At 37.3% G+C, this 24,149-nt stretch overlaps 1 long non-coding RNA gene across 1 annotated transcript in view; it reads right to left on the minus strand.

The window, feature by feature from the left end:
- Positions 1-1,015: 1,015 nt before the first annotated feature.
- LOC131759128 (uncharacterized) overlaps positions 1,016-24,149 on the minus strand; it is a 364,740-nt gene continuing 341,606 nt past the window's right edge. Inside the window, exon 6 of the long non-coding RNA XR_010838102.1 lies at positions 1,016-1,100. This is a non-coding gene — a long non-coding RNA (uncharacterized lncRNA). The remainder of the gene's footprint in view (positions 1,101-24,149) is intronic.

Genomic DNA, 24,149 nt, shown 5'->3' on the forward strand with positions numbered 1-24,149 from the left:
CAAAGAGGCAAGAATTTCTTGTTAAAAGACCTTAGCTCAAGCTCTGGCTCGGCTCAGTTCAGTACATGTGAATTAACCACCTCTTTGTAACAGAAACCGTGCTTGGTGCTGGGACTTCTCTGACCTGAAAAGCAGCTCCCGTCCCCGGAGAGTCCGTGAGCTGCCTCTCCTTCCTCTCACAAAGCTGATGGTTTTTGTGGTTAAACCAATGGTTTTCACCCTTGTGTCCCAGAACCACAAGGTATTCACAGAGGTAGAAATAGGGTCCTTCAGGTTATTGTCAATATATCAAAATTATAAGCTTTACCATGGAAATTGAACCTTAACTCTGGAAAAGACTGCCCAGGCTAACTCACATACGGAAGAGATTGCAGAGGCTATAACTCACATGTGAAATCAACTTTTCTGAAGTCTGATTTTGCAGGGAGAACTTCTATTTGGCCAGAATAAAGGGGACTTCACGTATCACAGGGCATAAGTTCGGAGCTTCCTTTAACGTACCTGTCTGATCTTTTGCTGCTGTTCCATCCAGCTCATTGCATCCATAGGGCTAAGATTCCCCAGGCAGCATTTTCCCAAACTGCCCCAAATCTCGGCGGTGTCATAAGTCAGCTTGCTGCACACACACACCAGCTACGTCATTCTCAATTTTGTTTTCAATTCCAACTCAAGCGTGTTTGCAGAGCTGAACACTAGCTCCTCAGAGCCTGCCAGGGGTTTCTATTTAGGGAACATGAGAGGCTTCTGTAAACTGAAGAGTTAGCGAAAAAATTTCCGGGGAAGTCCACAAATACCCATTCTACAATGTCTCTTTAAGTGAGCAGTATTTTATTTGCAGAAAGCTATAGTGTGATTGGTGGAGTACAGGGTGGGGATGGAATGGACCATTTGGTCCAGGTTAAAAGAGCGGGACAGAGTCAAGTACATCTGTGACTCTGGGGTGGAAAAGGGCCCCACTGCACCCCAGGTCCTAGCCCCCACTACAAACCTGGGCGAGCTCCAGCCATAGCACGTGTGGTGGTCAAAAGAGATCGCCTGCACTTCCCCTGGGTTCCATGGCATGTCTTAGCGCTTAGTCACAGAGGTGAAGGATCCAGGTCCTGTGGAGTCAAATTCCTTGCTCATTGGAGGAAAAAATTATTTCAGCCACAATTAAGTAAATTCCTTGTCAACTCTCAGTTAGTGGTTCACACAACTTGCAGTACAATGCCCCAGCAGAAAAAGGCATTCACCCCGAGGCTGGTCTCGCCCTACCAATCCCAGGGTACTTATAACAGTTAATATAAGGCAGTGACAGCAAAGCTGGCTCACGAAGGACCCCACAAGGGGCTTTCTTCACTGCCTAGGCTGGTGGCCTGCGGGAACCACCTCAGTGGCTGGACTTAGCTGGCTGCCTAAAGGTTTCTGAGTTCAGTCTCTGACCCCTCATTGGCCGCCCCAGTGCTCACTACAGAACAAGATGCCAAGAAAAATGGTACAGGAGGGCTTTCTGTGTCCCCAGGGCCTTGTGCAGTCTGATGACATTACTAGGCCCTAATGTACACTGTCATAAACTCTTTAATATTAAATGTTCTCTAGTGGTGGACTAAATAATAAATAATTTTCCAGAGGCCTAATGAATTCCTGTGTCACTCTCTTATATAAGGCCAGAAAAAATAACACTTGCTCTCATTGATATGTAGGATGTGTTTTTGCTTCTGTTTCTTTAAAATATTAGAAAAATCCAAAATTTCATGAAAAGTAGAATAATATCCTGCAATGAAAATAGTGCCCTTAATAACTTTTCTTATTGACTTAAAAAAAATATTATTGACTTTTAAGATCTATTCTCTTAGCAGCTTTCAAATATACAATACGGTATTATTAACCATAGTCACCATGCTATATATTACATTCCCATGACTTATTTTATTTTATAACTGGGAGTTTGTACCTTTGCCCATTTTACCCACCACTAACCCCCCTGTCTCTAGCAACCACCAATGTGTGTTCTCTGTATCTATGAGTTCAGGTTTCTTGTTGTTCTTCTGTTTCTCTTTCTTTTTTCTTCAATTCCATATGACAATGAGATCATATGGTGTTTTTCTCTGTCTGACATTTCACTTTGCATAATGCCTTCAAGTTTTTGTAGAAATGAAAACAATCTAAGTGTCCATCCATGTTGTCATAAATGGCGAGATTTCCTTCTTTTTTATGGCTGGATATTTCATTGTGTGTATATATATATATATATATACATCTATCTATCTATATATGTATATATATATATATATATACAGATTTTCTGTATCCATTCAACCATCAATGGTCACTTAGGTTGCTTCTCTTTCTTGGCTATGGTAAATAATGCTGCAGTGAACATGGAGCTGCATATTATCTTTTCGAGTTAGTGTTTTCATTTCGTTTGTATCAATACCAAGAAGTGGAATTGCTGGATCATATGGTAGTTCTATTTTTAATTTTTTGAGGGCCCTCCACACTGGACACTTTTTTAATAAGCAGAGATTTTTATAGATTTTTAAAATTTTATTTATTTATTTTTGGCTGCATTGGCTCTTCCTTGCTGTGTGTGGGCTTTCTCTAGTTGCAGTGAGTGGGGGCTACTCTTTGTTGCAGTGCACGGGCTTCTCATTGCAGTGGTTTCTCTTGTTGCAGAGCACAGGCTTTAGGTGCACAGGCTTCAGTAGTTGTGGCACGTGGGCTCAGTAGTTGTGGCTCACAGGCTTTAGAGCACAGGCTCAGTAGTTGTGGTGCACAGGCTTAGGTGCTCCAAGGCATGTGGGATCTTCCCGGACCAGGGCTCGAACCCATGTCCCCTGCATTGACAGGCAGCTTAACCACTGCACCACCAGGGAAGTCCAAGAATTTTATAGATTTTGATGAAGGCTAATTTTCTAATTATTTGTTCTAGAAATCTTTGCCTAGATAAGTTTTCAAAGATACTTTCCTATTTTTTTCTAGAAGCTTCCAGAAATATTTAAATAACTAACCCCCCAAATTCAAGTCCAGAATACAGCCTCTTCTAAAGCCTGAGATGCCAAGTGAAGTTTTAATGCACAAAGAGAATGTGGAGGGTTCAGTAGCTTTGTATGTCCTGAGAACCAGTCTCATCATTCCCAGCATGACCAGTGAGTGTGAGGAGTTTCAAGGCCCTAATTTTGGTGTTATTTTTGGAGATGACTTGGGTTTCTGTAGTTTTGGCTTCTTTGAGGATCAGAGTCATGCTTTGTAGAAAAGGCTGCCAAGCTAAACTTTTCTCTGGGTGAGAAAGCACGTGTTTACCCACGTGCAAACCTGAGCTTTAGTGTCTTGCTGTAATTGCATCTGTAAAACCTCTTCCTCAAATATTACTCTTTGCCTCCGTGGAAAAACAGCATCTTTAGCAAAAAAAGACAAGTGGGCAAAGGTTTCCCCCACACCACCAGCAAGGTAACATTTAAAAATGGAAGTGGCTTGTGTAACCTACTTTTCTTTGGTTTTAAAATAACAGCTCCTAGATTTGCATTTGTTTTTAATTCTTGGCCCTGTGACCCCTGCTCCTGTTTCACTTGATAAATTCCATCTCGCCTTCCACAGGCAACAATTCAACCCTGAGCTTTTTCTAACTGCTTCATCAAAATGGTTTTAGGTAAGTTACCACTTCTCCAGACTGGGAACTTTGTACTGAGAAAAAGAAAAGTATCTCCCAGAAATACTTTACCACTTGGATTTCCCAGTTTAAATTATGTTTATTGCTGTCTAATGTTAGTTACTATCCACTATTAGGTAGTATGTAGAATATAACACAAAACAGAGGCTCTGGCGATTCACCTATTTTGTCCCTGTAAACATACGTGTGTACACATGTATATATACGCATGCAGAAATCTCACAAGAATATAGAGAAAAGTCACTGTTTGAAAACAAAGAAGTGATTATGTACATTGAGAATCACTGCCAGAAACACAAGAAGAGACATTGTTATGTTATTTGCATTAATGAGAAAAAGAACAGCTCCATAGAAAGATTCAGGATCCCTGACAATGTGCACGTGGATACATGACAGATAGAAATTAATATGCATATATCACACAAACACTAATTAAACACATCTTGTGTTACTTTTCAACACATGAGTTTTCATTAGTCCTATTTTTTCTTAATTACAAAGTATGCATGCTTATTGTAACAATTCAAGCAATATAGAAATGTATAAATTAAAACAACTGGTGGCTCTTTTCCCCAATAGTTCCATTCCTGAGGAAAACAATGTCAATAGTCTGGTATGTATCACTTTATACAAACACATAAAAAGATGTACACACAGAACTTATGTTTTGCTTTCTCTTTAAAATAGAAATTGAATCATACTATGCATGTATTACACCAAAATTTGCTTTTGTCTTTTATTAATGTATCAAAGACATTTTCTATGTGTGTGTATATATATACATTATATAATATATATTTATATTTATATATATATTTGAATTGTTCTTTTTAATAGCAGCATAAAAAATGATTTACTCACTGTGTTAGTCTGTTAGGGTTGCCATAACAAAGTACCATAAATTGGGTAGCTTAAACAACAGAATTTTTTTTTTTTCACAGTCCTGGAGGCTGAAAGTCCAAGATCATAGTACTTGCAGGGTTGGGCTCTAGTAAGATCTCTCATTATATCCTTACATGACCTTTCCTCTGTGCACTCCTATTCCTGGTATCTCTTCCTCTTCATATAAGGACACTAATCTTATTGGATTAGGGCCCCACAATTATGACCTTATTTAACCTGAATTACCTCCTTCAAGTCCCTATCTCTACAGTCACATTGGGAGTTATGAATGTTGAAGGACACAATTCAGTTCATAATACTCACAAATTCCTCTACTGCTTGGCACATCTAGTTTGTTTTTTAATCAATTTAACTGCACTTTTCAAAACCTTAATTTTTATAAAAATGGTTCACATTCATCATACAAATACATAACACAAAAAATACAATGGATAGAGGGGAAATGCAATTACCCAAATTCCTTCATGACAGAATAATCACTGTTAATCCCTGGTAAACATCATCCTAGATAGATACATGTAAATATATAAAAGAATAGGTGGGTAGGTAAGTAGATAAATAATTGGATAGATAGAAAGATAGGAAATTCTACAAAAAAGCACATGCACTCTATTTTCATTGAAAAATGCTAAATTTACTATTATTCAAAGTTAATGAAAAAAGAAACATGAAAATAAAGAAATCAATGAAATTTGGAATGTTGTTTCTTCACATCAGGAATTAAGAGTTTCTAAAAATTTACCCAGATTTTTTACACTGTCTGAAGAACATTAAATGGCTATGGCCATTATGTTTAAGTACATATTTCAACCTTACATGATATTTATCAATCTCTTATGAAAGAAAAAGAGAAAGTTCATGCTCTCTGACTTCCAACATTCATGTTCATTTAATGATATCATTAGATTTTCCTTATCAAAATTTATATAATTTGTAACCATTTCTGAATCTATATTTCCCACATTCATTAAGGTCCAAAATAAAAAGCATTCATCCATTGCTCAATAGCAATATTTTTGTTAGGGCGTCTCCAATCCTGAATTCTTTACTTGATTAACCTTTGAGAGAAGGAATTTATCTTCAAGTATGTTTATCAAGACATGCTCTGCATTCACTGAGTTCCTGCATGTCTGAGGATCTAAGTCTTTTGATGAAAATTTGACTTGAGGTAAAATTTCTGGGTCACATTTTCTCTTTATAAATTTGTAAATATTGTTCCCATACCTCTTGGCATCCAAAAGTCTAGTGAAGAATTTTTTCCTCCTTTTTACATACCCCATTTTCTCTACCTTGTTACTCACATGCCTGCTTCAATGTTTACTCTTAAGATTTGTTAACTATACAAGCATATACATGTGTCAAGAAATATTTTTCTCAGCTCATACTCCCTTTATAGTTTGTTTTTTTTTAACATCTTTATTGGAGTACAATTGCTTTACAATGGTGTGTTAGTTTCTGCTGTATAACAAAGTGAATCAGCTATAGATATACATATATCCCCATATATCTTCTCTCTTGCGTCTCCCTCCCATGCTCCCTATCCCACCTCTCTAGGTGGACCCAAAGCACAAAGCTGATCTCTCTGTGCTATGCGATTGCTTCCCGCTAGCTATCTATTTTACATTTGATAGTGTATATATGTCTATGACACTCTCTCACTTCGTCTCAGCTTACCCTTTCCCCTCCCCGTGTCCTCAAGTCCATTCTCTATGTCTGCATCTTTATTCCTGTCCTGCCCCTAGGTTCTTCAGAACCTTTTTTTTTTTTTAATTTCATATATATGTGTTAGCATACAGTATTTGTTTTTCTCTTTCTGACTTACTTCACTCTGTATGACAGTCGTTAGGTCCATCCACCTCACTACAAATAACTCAATTTCGTTTCTTTTTATGGCAGAGCGATATTCCATTGTATATATGTACCACATCTTCTTTATCCATTCATCTGTCAATGGATACTTAGGTTGATTCCATGTCCTGGCTATTGTAAATACAGTTGCAATGAACATTACGGTACATGACTCTTTTTGAATTATGGTTTTCTCAGGGTATATGCCCAGTAGTGGGATTTCTGGGTCATATGGTAGTTTTATTTTTAGTTTTTTAAGGAAACTCCATACTGTTCTCCACAGTGGCTGTATCAATTTACAATCCCACCACCAGTGAAAGAAAGTTCCCTTTTCTCCACACCCTTTCCAGCAATGTATTGCTTGTAGATTTTTTGATGATGGCCATTCTGACTGGTGTGAGGAGATACCTCATTGTAGATGTGATTTGTATTTCTCTAACGATTAGTGAAGTTGAGCAACCTTTCATGGGTTTGTTGGCAATCTATATATCTTCCTTGGAGAAATGTCTATTTAGGTCTTCTGCCCATTCTTGGGTCGGATTGTTTGTTTTTTTGATATTGAGCTGCATGAGCTCCTTGTATATTTTGGAGATTAATCCTTTGTCAGTTGATTCATTTGCAAATATTTTCTCCCATTCTGAGGGTTATCTTTACGTCTTTTTTATTGTCTCCTTTGCTGTGAAAAAGTTTTAAGTTTCATTAGGTCCCATTTGTTTATTTTTGTTTTTATTTCCATTTCTCTAGGAGGTGGGTCAAAAAAGGATCTTGCTGTGATTTATATCATAGAGTGTTCTGCCTATGTTTTCCTCTAAGAATTTTATAATGACTAGCTTTACATTTAGGTCTTTAATACATTTTGAGTTTATCTTTGTGTATCATGTTAGGGAGTGTTCTAATTTCATGTAGCTGTACAATTTTCCAGCATCACTTATTGAAGAAGCTGTCTTTTCTCCATTGTATATTCTTGCCTCCTTTATCAAAGGTAAGGTGACTATATTTGTGTGGGTTTATCTCTGGGCTTTCTATCATGTTCCATTGATCTATATTTCTGTTTTTGTGCCTGTACCATACTATCTTGATTATTGTAGCTTTGTCATATAGTCTGAAGACATGGAGCCTGATTTCTCCAGCTCTGCTTTGCTTTCTCAAGATTGCTGTGGCTATTCGAGGTCTTTTGTGTTTCCACACAAATTGTGAATTTTTTTGTTCTAGCTCTGTGAAAAATGCCATTGGTAGTTTGATAAGGGTTGCACTGAATCTGTAGGTTGCCTTGGGTAGTATAGTCATTTTCACAATGTTGATTCTTCCAATCCAAGAACATGGTATATCTCTCCATCTGTTTGTATCATCTTTAATTTCTTTCATCAGTGTCTTATACTTTTCTGCATACAGGTCTTTTGTCTCCTTAAATAGGTTTAGTCCTAGGTATTTTATTCTTTTTGTTGCAATGGTGAATGTGAGTGTTTCCTTAATTCCTCGTTTAGATTTTTCATCATTAGTGTATAGAAATGCAAGGGATTTCTGTGAATTAATTTTGTACCCTGCTACTTTACCAAATTCATTGATTAGCTCTAGTAGTTTTCTGGTAGAATTCTTAGGATTCTCTATGTATAGTATCATGTCATCTGTAAACAGTGATAGTTTTACTTCTTCTTTACCAATTTGGATTCCTTTTATTTCTTTTTCTTCTCTGATTGCTATGGCTAAAACTTCCAAAACAATGTTGAAAAATAGTGGTGAGAGTGGGCAACCATCTCTTGTTCCTGATCTTATTGGAAATGGTTTCAGTTTTTCACCACTGAGAAGGATGTTAGCTGTGGGTTTGTCATATATGGCCTTTATTATGTTGAGGTAAGTTCCCTCTATGCCTACTTTCTAGAGGGTATTTTTATCATAAGTGGGTGTTGAATTTTGTCAAAAGCTTTTTCTGCATCTATTGAGATGATCCTGTGGTTTTTCTCCTTCAGTTTTTTAATATGGTGTATCACACTGATTGATTTGCATATATTGGAGAATCCTTGCATTTCTGGGATAACCCCACTTGATCATGGTGTATGATCCTTTCATGTGCTGTTGGATTCTTTTTGTTAGTATTCTGTTGAGGACTTTTGCATCCATGTTCATCAGTGTTATTGGCCTGTTGTTTACTTTTTTTGTGTGACATCTTTGTCTGCTTTTGGTATCAGGGGGATGGTGGCCTTATAGAATGAGTTGGGGAGTGTTGCTCCCTCTGCTATATTTTGGAAGAGTTTGAGAAGGATAGGTGTTAGCTCTTCTCTAAATGTTTGATAGAATTCGTCTGTGAAGCCATGTGGTCCTGGGCTTTTGTTTGTTGGAAGCTTTTTAATCACAGTCTCAATTTCAGTGCTTGTGATTGGCCTGTTTATATTTTCTATTTCTTCCCGGTTTGGTCTCAGAAGGTTGTGCTTTTCTAAGAATTTGTCCATTTCTTCTGGGTTGTCCATTTTATTGGCATTTAGTTGCTTTTAATAATCTCTCATGATCCTTTGTATTTCTGCACTGTCAGTTGTTACTTCTCCTTTTTCATTTCTAATTCTATTGATTTGAGTCTTCTCCCTTTTTTTCTTGTTGAGTCTGGCTCATGGTTTATCAATTTTGTTTATCTTTGCAAAGAACCAGCTTTTAGTTTTATTGATCTTTGCCATCATTTCCTTCATTTCTTTTTCATTTTTTCCTGACTTGATCTTTATGATTTCTTTACTTCTGCTAATTTTGGGGGTTTTTTGTTGTTGTTCTTCTTTCTCTAATTGCTTTAGGTGTAAGGTTTATTTAGATGTTTCTTGAGGTAGGACTGTATTGGTATAAACTTCCCTCATAGAACTGCTTTTGCTGCATCCCATAGGTTTTGGGTTGCCGTGTTTTCATTGCCATTTATTTCTAGGCAGTTTTTTATTTCCTCTTTTTTCCTTCAGTGATCTCTTGGTTTTTAAGTAGTGTGTTGGTTAGCATCCATGTGTTTGCATTTTTTACACATTTTTTTCTTGTAATTTATACCTAGTCTCATAGCATTGTGGTTGGAAAAGCTACTTGATTTGATTTCAATTTTCTTAAATTTACCGAGGTTGATTTGTGACCCAAGATATGATCTATCCTGGATAATGTTCTATGAGCACTTGAGAAGAAAGTGTATTGTGTTGTTTTTGGATGGAATGTCCTATAAATATCAGTTAAGTCCAGCATGTTTAATGGGTCATTTAAAGCTTGTGTCTCCTTATTAATTTTCCTTTTGGATGATCTGTCCATTGGTGAAAGTGGGGTTTTAAAGTCCCCGACTATGATTGTGTTACTGTCGATTTCCCCTTTTATGGTTGTTAGTATTTGCCTTATATATTGAGGTGCTCCTATTTTGAGTACCTAAGTATTTACATTTGTTATATCTTCTTCTTGGATTTATCTCTTGATCTTATGAAGTGTCCTTCTTTGTCTCTTGTAAAAGTCTTTAGTTTAAAGTCTATTTTGTCTAATATGAGAATTGCTACTCTAGCTTTCTTTTTATTTCTATTTGCATGGAATATCTTTTTCCCTCCCCTCACTTTAAGTCTGTATGTGTCCTTAGGTCTGAAGTGGGCCTCTTGTTGACAGCATATATATAGGTCTTGTTTTTGTATCCATTCAGCTGGTCTATGACTTTTGGTTGGGACATTTAATCCATTTACATTTAAGGTAGTTATCAATATGTATTTCCTATTACCATTTTCTTAATTGTTTTGGGTTTGTTTTTGTAGGTCTTTTCCTTCTCTTGGTTTTCCTAGGTAGAGACATTCCTTTAGCATTTGTTGTAAAGCTGGATTGGTGGTGCTGAATTCTTTTAACTTTTGCTCGTCTGTAAAGGTTTTAATTTCTCTGTCGAATCTGAATGATATCCTTGCTTGGTAGAGTAATCTTCATTGTAGGTTTTCCTCTTTCATCACTTTAAATATGTCTTGCCACTCCCTTCTGGCTTGCAAAGTTTCTGCTGAAAGGTCAGCTGTTAACCTTATGGGGATTCCCTTGTATGTTATTTGTTGCTTTTCCCTTGCTGCTTTTAATATTTTTTCTTTGCATTTAACTTTTGTTAGTTTGATTAATATGTGTCTTGGCGTGTGTCTCCTTGGATTTATCCTGTATGGGACTCTCTGTGCTGCTTGGATTTGATTGAATAGTTCCTTTCCCATATAGGGAACTTTTCAACTATAATCTCTTCAAATATTTTTTCAATCGCTTTCTTTTTCTCTTCTTCTCCTGGGACCCCTATAACTCGAATATTAGTGTGTTTAATGTTGTATCAGAGGTCTCTGATACTGTGCTCAATTCTTTTCATTCGTTTTTCTTTATTCTGCTCTGTGGTAGTTTTTCCAATATTTGATTTTCCAAGTCACTTATCTGTTCTTCTGCCTCAGTTATTCTGCTATTGATTCCTTCTAGAGAATTTTAAATTTCATTTATTGTGTTGTTCATCATTGTTTGTTTACTCTTTAGTTCTTCTAGGTCCTTGTTAAACGTTTCTTGTATTTTCTCCATTCTATTTCCAAGATTTTCGATCATCTTTACTATCATTATTTTGAATTCTTTTTCAGGTAGACTGCCTATTTCCTCTTCATTTGTTTGTTCTGGTGGGTTTTTACCTTGCTCCTTCATCTGCTCTGTATTTCTCTGTCTTCTCATTTTGCTTTACTTACTGTGTTTGGGATCTCCTTTTCACAGGCTGCAGGTTTGTAGTTCCCATTGTTTTTGGTGTCTGCCCCTAGTGGGTAAGGTCGGTTCAGTGGGTTGTGTAGGCTTCCTGGTGGAGGGGACTGATGCCTGTGTTCTGGTGGATGAGGCTGGATCTTGTCTTTCTGTTGGCCAGAACCACATCCAGTGGTGTGTTTTGGGGTGTCTGTGAACTTATTATGATTTTAGGCAGTCTCTCAGCTAATGGGTGGGGTTGTTTTCCTGTCTTGCTAGTTGTTTGGCATAGGGTGTCTAGCACTGTAACTTGCTGGTCGTTGAGTGGATCTGGTCTTAGTGTTGGGATGGAGATCTCTGGGAGAGCTTTGGCCATTTGATATTATGTGGGGCTGGGAGGTCTCTGGTTAGCCAATGTCCTGAACTCAGCTCTCTCACATCAGAGGAACAGGTCTAACATGTGGCTGGAGCACGAAGACCCTGTCAGCCACACAGATTTTGTCCTAAGAGAATAAGTTCAGGGAGGCAGTGGAGCCCTTGGCCCACAGAGTTTTCTCTTGCTGTCACCGGACTCCTTATAAGCACATCTGGTTCTACAAGAATGTAGTCACTAGCATCTGTAGTCACTGTCCTTCAACACACTCTGAAAGAATTTCAGGGCAGAGATCAGGAATGAGACTCTCTGTGCTCTGTGAAAACCTCACAGCTCAAAGGCATGACAGCTCTGGGAATTTCTTCCCCACAGAGCTTCACCATTAACTGTTTGCTGCATCACCAAGGGAGTGCTGGAGGCAATGGGCACTGAGGCTGTGGAGGTGGGGTCTGCGGCAGAGGGCATTATGGATTCCAGCCCTGGGAGGGCGGACCTCAGACTCCGTGTGCACCCTCCAGTTCCACCTAGCTCCACAGACAGCCCTCGGACAACGTGCTTTGAAAATTTTAAAAAGAGTTTTCAGCACGGGAAGTGTTCTCAGATGGCAGAAGGTTTTCCCAAACTCTCTCATTGCGTAGCTCCCGACAACCTTCAAGAGAGTGAAAAGATGCAGTGCCTGGGGCAGTCAGATCTGTGTGGGACCACCACAGGGCAGAAGATGGGCTGCCACCTGCTGCTGCCAGCCCTGCAAGTACGTAGGCCTCGCAAGCCAGGGCCACCAGGAGCAGCAAACACCCCAGAGGAGGAGGCATAGTCCCCCTCCATAGTTAACCATCAAAGTTTTAACAGTTTATCACTCCATAATATTTTTCTAAGTTATAAATACAAATATTTGCGTGTATATATGCCTCTTCTTACCTCTCTTTTATTTTATTTTATTTTATTTTATTTTTTTATTTATTTATTTTTTTGCGGTATGCGGGCCTCTCACTGCTGTGGCCTCTCCCGTTGCGGAGCACAGGCTCCGGACGCGCAGGCCTAGTGGCCATGGCTCACGGGCTTAGTTGCTCCGCGGCATGTGGGATCTTCCCGGACCAGGGCACGAACCCGTGACCCCTGCATCGGCAGGCGGATTCTCAACCACTGCGCCACCAGGGAAGCCCCTCTCTTTTAAATAGTAGCATACACTATATATGTTCTCCAACCTTGATTATTTTTAATTTAACAAATACCCTGGAGATCACTCCATAGTAGTATGAAGAGATAGTCATGATTCTTTTATTAAAAAGAGAAAAAGTTTAGTGAGGTATCATGGGCACACAGTAAACCACATATATTTAAATGTTTGCATTTTCTAGAAATTTGTACGTATGGAATCATACATTGTGTACTTCCTTTTTCTGGATTCTTTCACTCAGCATAATTATTTGTAGAGTCTTCATGTAGCTGTATTCATCAGTCATTGTCATAGTTTTATTGTGGATTAGTATTCAGTTGTAAGGATATACCGTAAGTTACTTATAAACTCACATTTTGACAGATAGTTGGGCTGTTTTCCGTTTTGACCATTACAAATAAACATATGTGTATAAGTCTTTGTATGAGTATATGCTTTCATTTCTCTTGAGTAAATCCTAGGAACAGAATGGTAGGATCACATGATAGGTGCATGTTTAAAATTTTCATGAATTACTAAACTTTTTTCAAAGTGGTTATACCATTTTAAATTCCCACCAGCAATGTGTGAGAAATCCAATTCCTTCACACTCTCACCAACATGTGGTGTGTGGGGGCAGTCTTTCCAATTTTAGCCTTTCTACATAGGAGTGTAATGATTACTCATTATGGTTTTAATTTGCATTTCCCTAATGACTAATACTGTTGCGTGTATTTTCATGTGTTTATTTGCCCTACATGTATCCTCTTTGGGGAGGTGTCTGTTCAAGTTGTTTGCCCATTTTAAAAATTTAGCTTTTGATTTTCTTATTGAGTTTTGAAAGTTTTCTTTGTCTGTGGCTTATCTCTTCATCCTCTTAATAGTGTCTTTCAAAGAGCAGAAGCTTTAAATTTTGATCAAGACCAATTTATCATTTTTTTAATTTTATAGATTTTACTTATCTGTCATTTCTAAGTAATACACTTAACCCAAGGTCACAAAGATATTTTCTTATGTTTTCATCTAGAAGTTTTACAGATTTAGACTTTACATTTAGATCTATTATCCATTTTGAGTTAATTTTTATGTATGGTATGTGGGGTGTATTGAAGTTAATTTTTTGCCTAAGTATATATATCCAATTGTCAAGCTTGATTTTTTTTTTTTAAAGACCAGGTGTTCTTCACTGAATTGCCTTTCAACCTTTGTCAAACATCTCTTGTCTATATATATTTGTGTCTATTTCTAGAATCTATTCTGTGCCTCTGAGCTAATCAATTTCTACAAAAGATAAATTCCTGCTGGCATTTCAATTGGACTTTTATTGGGTCTAAAGATTATTGTGGAGAGAATTGTCATCTTAACAATATTGTCTTCTGACTCATGATGAAGGTAGAAACTGTTGTGTGGGAGAGTTTTTTTGATCTTTGATTTCCGGTTGTTTGTTTCCAGTCTATGCAAATACATTGATCTTGCATGTAGAAAACTTAGTATACTAATTCATTAGTTCCAGTTGCTTTTTTTGTAGTTTACATCAGATTTTCTACATACATGACCATGTTGTCTGTGAATAAACACAACTTTACTTCTTTTTTTCCAATATAAATGCCTTTAATTTTTTACTTATCAGGTCAAGTAGTTTTTCTGTAGATTCCATCAGGCATACATAGGCAATCAAGTCTGCAGATAAAGACAGTTTTACTTCTCCCTTTACTTGCTTTTTATTTCTGGCAGTAATTTCTGAGAAATCACCAACATAATCCAATTTCTACATCTTTAAATTATTCTGTAAATAGTATTTGTGTTAGAGTTACTCAGAAGGTTATGTAGATATTATGTTTCCTTACTGAAGCATTAAGCTATGTGAGTAGGGTAGGAATATATTTTCTCTTTCATTTAGGATCTTTGGAAGTTCTCTGCTGGAAAGAGACGGTCCTTGCATAAATGATGGTCAACAGTCTAATCACTGGGTACAGAATACCAACAACGAGGCTGAGGTGCAGGCTGAAAAACTAAATATAATCTACATATTTTGCTCATATTGATAGAAAATTTTCTAAGCACAATTCTTGGTGGAAAGCATCTATCGTATCATTTGTTTTATAAAGCTAACAAAATTATAAACTTGAAGAAATGATATATTTTATCCCACCTTGTTCTTTTGTTGTATGTACAAGGTTCTAGAAAATAATGAAAGAGCAGCAACTGTAATTCAAACTTTCCATCTTCTGGGCTATACACTGTAGTGGTGAACAACATAAACTCTGATAACATACTTGAGTTTAGCATCTCAAATCTTTTACTAAATAGCATTGATTCTTAAGGCAAGTTAACCTCTATAGGTCTCAGTTTTCTCATCTGTAAAATAGGAATGATAACAGCACCAATTTCACATTTAAATTGAGAATTGATGTCTGGCACTAGGATTATAGAAGGAATAATTAATTATAAAAATTAAAAAATATATGTTTCTAGTTTGAAGACTTAGTAATATCCTATAGTAAGAATTAATTTAATCCTCTGAAACTTTCAACAGATTTTTTTTTCCCTATTTTTCTATGGACTATCTGCCTTTTAAAAAAATGTAGAACCAATTTCTTTTGAAAGAGATAATATTGCCACTAAAGAAGATATCACACTTCAAGGCAATCTTTAAATATATGCAAGTCAGAAATATTTTATTTTTCAAAAACTTATTTCTAAGTTGTGTGTTTAGAAATTGGATACACAGTAACCTTCTAAAATGTTTAAAAGTTTTAATGTACTTAATCCATTCTATAAGCCTATGTAAGACATAGTTAATGAGCATACATATGCCATAGTAATTGTCCTTTTTTTTTTTTTTTTTTTTTTTTTTTTGTGGTATGCGGGCCTCACTGTTGTGGCCTCTCCCGTTGTGGAGCACAGGCTCCGGACGCTCAGGCTCAGCGGCCATGGCTCACGGGCCCAGCCGCTCCGCGGCATGTGGGATCTTCCCAGACCGGGGCACGAACCCGTGTCCCCTGCATCGGCAGGCGGATTCTCAACCACTGCGTCACCAGGGAAGCCCAGTAATTGTCCTTTTTAACCAACCACAAAATATATAAATGTTTCTATGAGAAAATTCATCTTGAGCATTAACTTAAATGATCCCTTTAAATTGAACAAATATGTGTGAAGCTCCAACTTTGTTTCAGAAATGGTTTTAGATGATTTGTTTATATTTTTGTAATAACTGTGTAAGATGTAAATGGGGTATTATTATCCTAATTTCACATATAAGAAAATGGACGTTCAGAAAATTTAAGTAACATTCTCACAGTTACAGATTACAGCAAAGCTAAGATTCAAACCAATACCCCAATTTTTTTTCCCATGATACTTTGTGGTCTCTTTTTCCTGAAAATACACAAACACACACACAGCCCGAGCAGTTGGACAAATAATTTTTGCTTCAGACCCATGAATCTCTACAGAATCACATATGTTCTTCAAGCTACACCCCTTAATATTATTACTTGTGTTTTAGTTTTATGGGACCTTCTCTCCCAGTAGACCAGGAGCAACTTGAAAGTAAGTTCTTTGTTTTGTTCATCTTCATAAACTCCATGGCAAACATTGCCAGTCACATACAGGTGTTTTATGAAGGTTTCTTGTACTTAACTTTTAGAAGGTTTTTGTTGTTTTCTTGATAAAGATTTTTAGACTTGATAGATTTTCTCCTCAGTTCCTCTCACCTCTCTACTTTCACTTTTTGAAATCTGGTAGGGAAAGATAAAGGTCTATATTTGTTTTAGGGGAGCCTTTTAGTGAATGGAGAATAAAGGAAGATTGAGTTTAATTTCCAAAATACTTGAGTTGGAAAAAATGGGCCCAAGACCAGAGAGGTTACCTGAGAAAATAGTTCCCAGGCTGAGGGATGAGAAGAATGAGCACATGTGCCAGTTCACTCCATTTCTATACTTTTTTTTTTTCACTTCCATCAACGTTGTTATTGAAGATCACATCCTAGTGAACCAAGGAAGAATGTGTGTGTGTGTGTGTGTGTGTGTGTGTGTGTGTGTGTGTGCCTGTGTGTGTGGGAGAGAGAGAGAGAGACAGAGAAACAGAGAGAGAGACAGAGAGAGAAATCAGAGGCAAGTCCACAGAATGACAGTAAACAAAAGAGAGAGGTAAAAGTCTGAATCTGATCACCTAATAAAGCTTGTGTCATGAGTTGTTCCCAGAAATCCGTTTTTTGCAGGTACCATAATGATGAACAAAAGATACGATGGGCCAACCTTTGGTTCATTAGTATGAACAGTAATACTAGATCAGATTAAGAGGGCCCTTGAGAGTTGATTACACCCACACAGCTTAGACAGGTTGGGATGTGGGAGGCATGAAGGAAGATGCTCCCTGGCCGATCTTGATATTCTCACAGTAGTCCCAAAAGATGTTACCTTCGTAAAGAAGTGGGGTAGTAGCCAAGAGCTTAATGTTAGAGATGAGGACATGTACTGAATGGAGAGGAAAGGCAGGATGGTACACTTGAGCATCCAGAAGGTCAAGAATAAAAGGCAAGGGCAGCAGGCATGGCTGCCCTGGTTATGCTACTGCCTTCCGATGATATGCCCACTTCCCTGGTATAGCCTTAGGTGCCTTTTCTACCAGAATTAAGGTTAATAGGCCCTAATTAACCCAGGTACTCTACAAGCATTAAGCAAATAAATTCATTGTTATAAATTCAACAATTACAAAGGTATTAATTTAACTCTTGGCACTTTTTTTTCTAATAGCCTGGCAGATAGTCATACACATCATCATAATGTGATATACTTAAGAATAAATACAAAGAGTATCTTTTATTTTAAGGGTAACAGGACTCTAAACATATGCCATTGGAAGCCTAAAGAAGCCCTTGCCTAGCTTATTTCTTATACGTGCACAAAAATTCAAAATAATTGTGGGTGCATAAATGTGAACATTATTACTAGCGTATCTATGGATGTGCTTTTTAATGCTGATATGTCTCACTCTCCTAAGAAATGAACATTTTCTTTATAGAGCTGGGGGAAATGTTCCCTTGGGAAAATATAAGCACAAAAATCATTACAGAATACAGTGAACTTTCTAAAAATTGAATCACTTACTCAAAAGAAATAGCAAATAGATAGCAAATTCTAATACTTTGTATTAGAATACAAAGCAATTGTTTTTATAGCTGAAGCAACGAAGTCCATGGGGGCAAATAACAATTTGATGCCAAGCATCCACATAAATAACAAGTCCTTCAACTTCATCTGCCCTCCCTGACTGGGTTTTCCTTTAGGGTAATATGCTGCTTTCTGAGTTGTTCAAGTTTTTCTCCTAGAGTCATATGTAAGTTGAGATTTTCTAGGAAGGACAAGGGTCTTCTATCTGAATGATGTAGGACTCATGGGCAAAACAGCTGGCTTGATTCAAAATGCATAGCAACCTAAATATCCATTGACGGATGAATGGATAAAGGTGTGGTACAAATATACAATGGAGTACTACTCAGCCATTAAAAATGAATGAAATAATGCCATTTGCAGCAACATGGATAGACCTAGAGATTGTCATGTTGAGAGAAGTAAGTCAGACAAAGAAAGACAAATATCATATGATATTGCTCATATGCGGAATCTTAAAAAACTGGCACAAATGAACTTATTTACAAAACAGAAGTAGAGTCACAGATGTAGAAAACAATCTTATGGTTACCAGTGAGGAAAGGGGGGAGGGATAAATTGTGAGATTGGGATTGACATATACACACTACTATATATAGAATAGATAATTAATAAGAACCTACTGAATAGCACAGGGAATTCTACTCAATACTCTGTCATGACCTATAGGGGAAAAGAATCTAAAAAAAGGTGGATATATGCATACGTATAACTAATTCCCTTTGCTGTACAGCAGAAATTAACACAACATTGTAAATCAACTATATTCCAATAAAACAGTAACTAAGAAAAACAAAATGTATAGCCATAACCTAAAGTATAAATGTCCATGAGTCCATACTGATATAAATAAATGCTTGAAAAAATAAATAGGGGACATAGAAAAATCTCCTATGCAGAAGAATTCCAAATAATTTATGTAGATACTTGGCCCTCAAGGAGGTGGAGAATAAGTCCTTACTCCTTAATTGTGGGCTGCACATAATGACTTCCTCCCAGAGAAGACAGTATGAGTGGAAGGGAAAAATAACTTTACTTGGAGAAATCTGACAAACACTACCTCAGCCAGGTGATCAAGTGATATCAACAGTGATAACTCATGTTGATAGTATATGTTGCTGATATAGTGTGATGAACATGGAACTTTTCCTCTCCAGTCTTAACTCCAATCTAATCATGAGAAAAATATCAGACAAATCTCAACTGGGAACATTCTACAAAATACCTGACCAACGCTCCTCAAAACTGTCAAGTTCATCAAAAACAAGTAAGAAACTCTCATAGCCAAGAGGAGCCTAAGGAGACAGGACAACTACAGGCAATGTGGTGTCCAGGACGGGATCCCAAAACAGAAAGAGGACTTTAGGTAACAAATAAGGAAATCTGAATCAAGTATGGACTTTGGTTAATAATAATGGATCACTATTTATTCATTAGTTGTGACAAATGTACCATTCCAATGTTAGATGCTAATCATAGTTGAAACTGGGTGTATGGGCTACATGAGAACTCTTGGTACTTTCATAATTTTTCTATAAATCTAAAACTGTTCTAAAATAAAAAGCTTATTTTAAAATGTGCAGAGAATTATTAGAGAAAAATACACAGTAACTGAATATAGAGGATCCTGTGAAATAATAGGAAATATATATATTGGTGTCTACCCCTGGTCCCTTGCACAGAGCTCCTAAAACCCCTGTAATTTCTTAAGTGATAAAAATACTAGGAGAACATTTTGTTCAAATATTTGGTCTTTGACCCCAGTGTCTGACAAAGAGTTCCTAAATCCTTTGGAATTTTCTGGGTGATGGGAGTGTTTTTTGTTCTAATGAGGTGATTCTTGGTAGGCTCCTGGATGGGGGTTGGTCACCAGAAAGACCAAGCCATGATTAGAAGCTTGGAACTTTCAACCCTGACCCCCAGGGCTGAGGAGAGGGCTGGAAATGGAATTAACGGCCGATCATGCCTGCATGAGGCAGCCTCCATCAAAATATCACAAGTATGGAAATTTCCAGGTGGGTGAACACGTGGAGGTGCTGGGAGGGCGGTACACTTGGAGGGGCCACGAAGCTCCTTGCCCTCCCCACATACCTGGCCCTGTGCATCTGATTCATCTGGCTGTTCATCTGTATCCTTTATTGTATCCTTTAGTGTATCCTTTTATAATAAACTGGTAAACCGTAAGTAAAATGTTTTTCTAAGTTCTGTGAGCTGCTCTAGCAAATTAATCAAACCTGAGGTGGGATCATAGGGACCTTCCATTTACAGCTCATCAGTCGGCAGCACAGGTAACAACTTGAACGTGAGATTGGCATCTGAAGGGATAAAGGCAGTCTTGTGGTGCTGAAGCCCTTAACTTGTAGGATCTGACATTATCTCCAGGTAGATAGTGTCAGAATTGAGCGCATTGTAGGACATCCAGCTGGTGCTGCAGAATCGCTTGGTAGGGTGGGGGAGGGAAACACACATACACACATCTGGTGTCAGAAGTGTCGTGAGTGTGGGAATAGTGTGAGAGTAAAGGGGAAATGTGCGGGAGGAGGAGTGAGGTTTTCTTTACAGATTTCATTTGACTAAAGCCCACTGCAAGTAGTGAGGTTTGGGGGCAATGCATACAGAATGGGATGAAAGAGGAAATACGGCATGGAATATGTGGCTGAGGAAAACCTGAAAATTTTATAATGCAGGTCTTCAGAGAATCCAACTCTTAATTATTGATTTAAGGATTGTGTAACATCATGCGTTATGTATTTAAATCACTGTACGTTCTTTGGAAATGAGATTTTTAAAGTATTTCTCCTCTTGTGATATATTACCTTGTATTATCTTCCCTTCTCCCCTAGAATACACAGCTTTTGTGTTCAATCTTTCCCTCCCTGGTCCCATTCTCCCTCTCCGTCTCACTATCCCTATATCAGCTTTGTCTCTTGATCTCCCTGTTTCACTTTCTGTCTCTCTCTGTCTCTCTGTCTCTGTCTCTGTCTCTGTCTCTCTCTCTCTCTCTCACACACACACACACACACACACACACGCTAGCATTTTTAGAGGCAACAAGGAGGTAAGAGAACAAGCTATTCTTTTGAGAAAAGTATCACGAAGATAATGACAACTGGTCCCTCTCCTTTAATAGTGAACTCCTTATTTACATAAGACTCTCTATTTAAAAGGACTTGACTTTTATAATATTTTTGTCAGAGAAATATCAAATGAAGGATCCACTTGGAGAACGTGAAATAAAGTGAGCCATGCAAAAGAAAAAACTCAAAGTCAAAAATATAAATAAATATCCCTATAAAATCCTTTATTAGACTTAAAATTTATCTCAGACAAGAAAATAATAATTTCTTCTCCAGATTGTTTCTGCCTTCCTTTCCATGTTTACTGACATTATGAAATTTCAGTTCTTCTCTTCTCATGTGTAAGATAATGCAGAAGGTTCTGATTAAGCTGTTTGCATTTTTTTCTTCCCGTTCACTCATGTCCAACAGACAATTTTATACTCCATACGTTTTCACCATTTCAACCCCAAGATCAAAATTGTCAACACTTAAAAGGCGCAGTTCCAACTCCAATGCTCAACCAACCTTTCCAACCGTAACCCTCATTTTTTCCCAACATGGTATGTAACATGCCAGTTGATTTGCTTATTAATTATTATTATTCCCTTGGGTTTTCTTGCCATTTTTGCCTTTGCTTACTTCGGTCTCATAATGCTGATGTCTACCTTAACAAGTCCTAATCCTATATCCTCTCCGGATGCCTCTGATGAATTTTATGGTGATCTTACACGTCATTTTGTTACTTAAGATCTGGCAGCCAGACTTACTTCTTTTTGCTTCCCACACCTAGCACAATTCTTGAGCTATTATAGACATTTATTCTATAACCTTGAATGAACAAAGAACACATTTATGCATCAGCTGCCCATTTAGACTATACATTCCTCAAACACCAAGTCTCTTTTTTAACTGTGACAGGTCTTAAATGAGCTTTATAAATAGAAGATGGACAGTAAGTATAGGCATAAGTTAAAAAACCCGGCAAAGGGCAAAGCATCCTATAAGCTGTATCACTTTCTGCCAGAACCTGGCCCTGCCACCTTACCTTGTGCCATCTGCTGGCACTGTTCCCTTCACAAACCACCATCCTGCCTTTGCTCTTCTCAGACAGCCTGTGTATTAGTTTCTTTCTGATGTCATAACAAATCACCACCAACTTCGTGGTTTGAAACAACAAAACTTTATTATCTTATAGTTCCCTGGTTGGGAAGTCCGAAATGGGTCTCACTGGGCTAAAGTCAAGATGTTGGCAGAACTCTGTTCCTCTTGGAGACTCTGGCAGAGAATCCAACTCTTTGCCTTTTGCAGCTTCTAAAGGCGGCTCACATACCTTGGCGCTTGGCCCCTTTCCTCCATCTTCGAAGCCAACCACAACATCACTCCGACTTTGCTTCTGTTATCACATCTCCTCTGATTCTGACTCTGCCTGGCTCTTCCCTTTTGACTGACTCTTGTAATGAGGATGTTTGAGGACCGCTGCCTCAGAGATAGAAAGTAACTTCTTTTATATCTAGGTGGAGTTTGCAGGAGTCCAGGGCAAAATAGATGACTAAAGAGACACATTTGGGGAGTCATCAGCAAGCAAATGACAACGAAGCCATGACAAAGATATTACTTAAACCCAGGAGTTCATACGCTAACATTGAGTATGCCCACATACTCTAGAACTGATACTTTTTGTACACTATAGTACCTCTTGAAAAAGGCTGACTACAGCCTGAAATGATGATGATCCTGTCTATTATTCATCTATGCTGATTTTTCTTTTCTCCAGGAATAATTTAGTGTGGAGAAAAGAAACACTGGGCAGAAAGAAGTGAAGGACAAGGCACAAGAAGGAAAACTTAGACTATTCTGTGTACATTTCTAATCTTTGATGATGCCTGTGTAGAGAGAAACTTTTACTTTGTCCACTAAATCATTTCCAGAATTAAAATAAATACCAAGCAGGTAGTGGCCTGTTTATGCAGAATTCCCAAATCCTTGTGATCCTATGCTCCAGTATCCCAAAAAGAAAATAAATAACTGCCTCCTAAATGCAAAGAGGGAGAATTTAACACTTTGCTTTATCCCTCTATCAGGCTATAAGTGTATTTTAAGCTTGTGAGAATCTAAAGGTCAGAGATGGCCTTTCATTTTTATCTGTATTTTACAGTCACCCTAGCCTTCCACTTTGCACACAGCAACGGTATTATATGCCTGAATGAATGAATTGATAGTTTTTATCTGGATGCTGTGAAACCACTAGTTTGTTACCTTGATAGATAAATAATTCCCTTTTTGTGGATTTTTAACTTTTCTGGGTTTTTTCCACAAACAATATAATATAATCTTCCATATCATTAAAAAAATTCATTTTAATCTTATATTCTGCCATTTAGATAGTCTCTCCTCCCATGTGTCTTACTTTCTTATAAAAATAAATAGTAACTGAATACCTATGTGCCTCGGTCTTCATTCCCAAACATTAGCATCTCCTATTCACTTCTCAGTCTCTTATGTTCCACCATTCCTTGGTCCAAGTCTCAATATTTTTAAAGAATTTCTTCTTCCTCTTTCATGTTGATTATATTCTTTCTTCAATTCTTTCTTTTTCAGTTTTTTGTTATTTATTTATTTTATGAAATGCAAATTTATGGCATTAACTCAAAAAATCAAAATTTTATTTTATCAAAGTTATGTTTATATATAGGTTAAGAAAAGAAAGATAGTTTTAAGGATCTTATAATGTAAAACAGTGTTTTTCTATGTCCCTCCAGATCCTGGATATTTACTGCTCATCAGAGGCAACCACTTTTGACTATTTTAGATGTTTCCTTTGGTATTTTTCTTTATATTTCCAAACGATATGCATATTTGTTTATATGGCCATTTAATTTTTTTAAGTTTTTGATATCATCTTTTGGATCTCCAACTCTGAGAAATGAGGGATTAACTCTCTTATCCCATTTACACTCATATTGTCTCACCTATCATCTTCCCCAAAGTTACATGACTAATTTTATTATATGAATATTTGTGTTTACATCGAGTACCTAAATATTATTTACAGCTGATACGAGGGGTGTATTCTGATTATATACCCTTAGCATTGTATCTTATTTTTTCTTGGAGTTAATAATTGCCTCTAGTTTTGGCTCGCTTACTATTTTGTGTTCTACTCACTAATTTAATACCACACTTCCTGCCAGAAATTTAAATCTTCTTTCAATATCTTCAAACAACTCAAGAAGTCTTTCAGTTGCATTATTTTTCTTAAAAGACGTACATCCCAGAGCCCTCAGTTCTTCTGTTCTAATTTGTACTGGTTATTCTCTAG

The sequence above is a fragment of the Kogia breviceps genome, chromosome 1 (assembly GCF_026419965.1).
Source record: "Kogia breviceps isolate mKogBre1 chromosome 1, mKogBre1 haplotype 1, whole genome shotgun sequence".
In the NCBI taxonomy this organism is placed as follows: Eukaryota; Metazoa; Chordata; class Mammalia; order Artiodactyla; family Physeteridae; genus Kogia; species Kogia breviceps.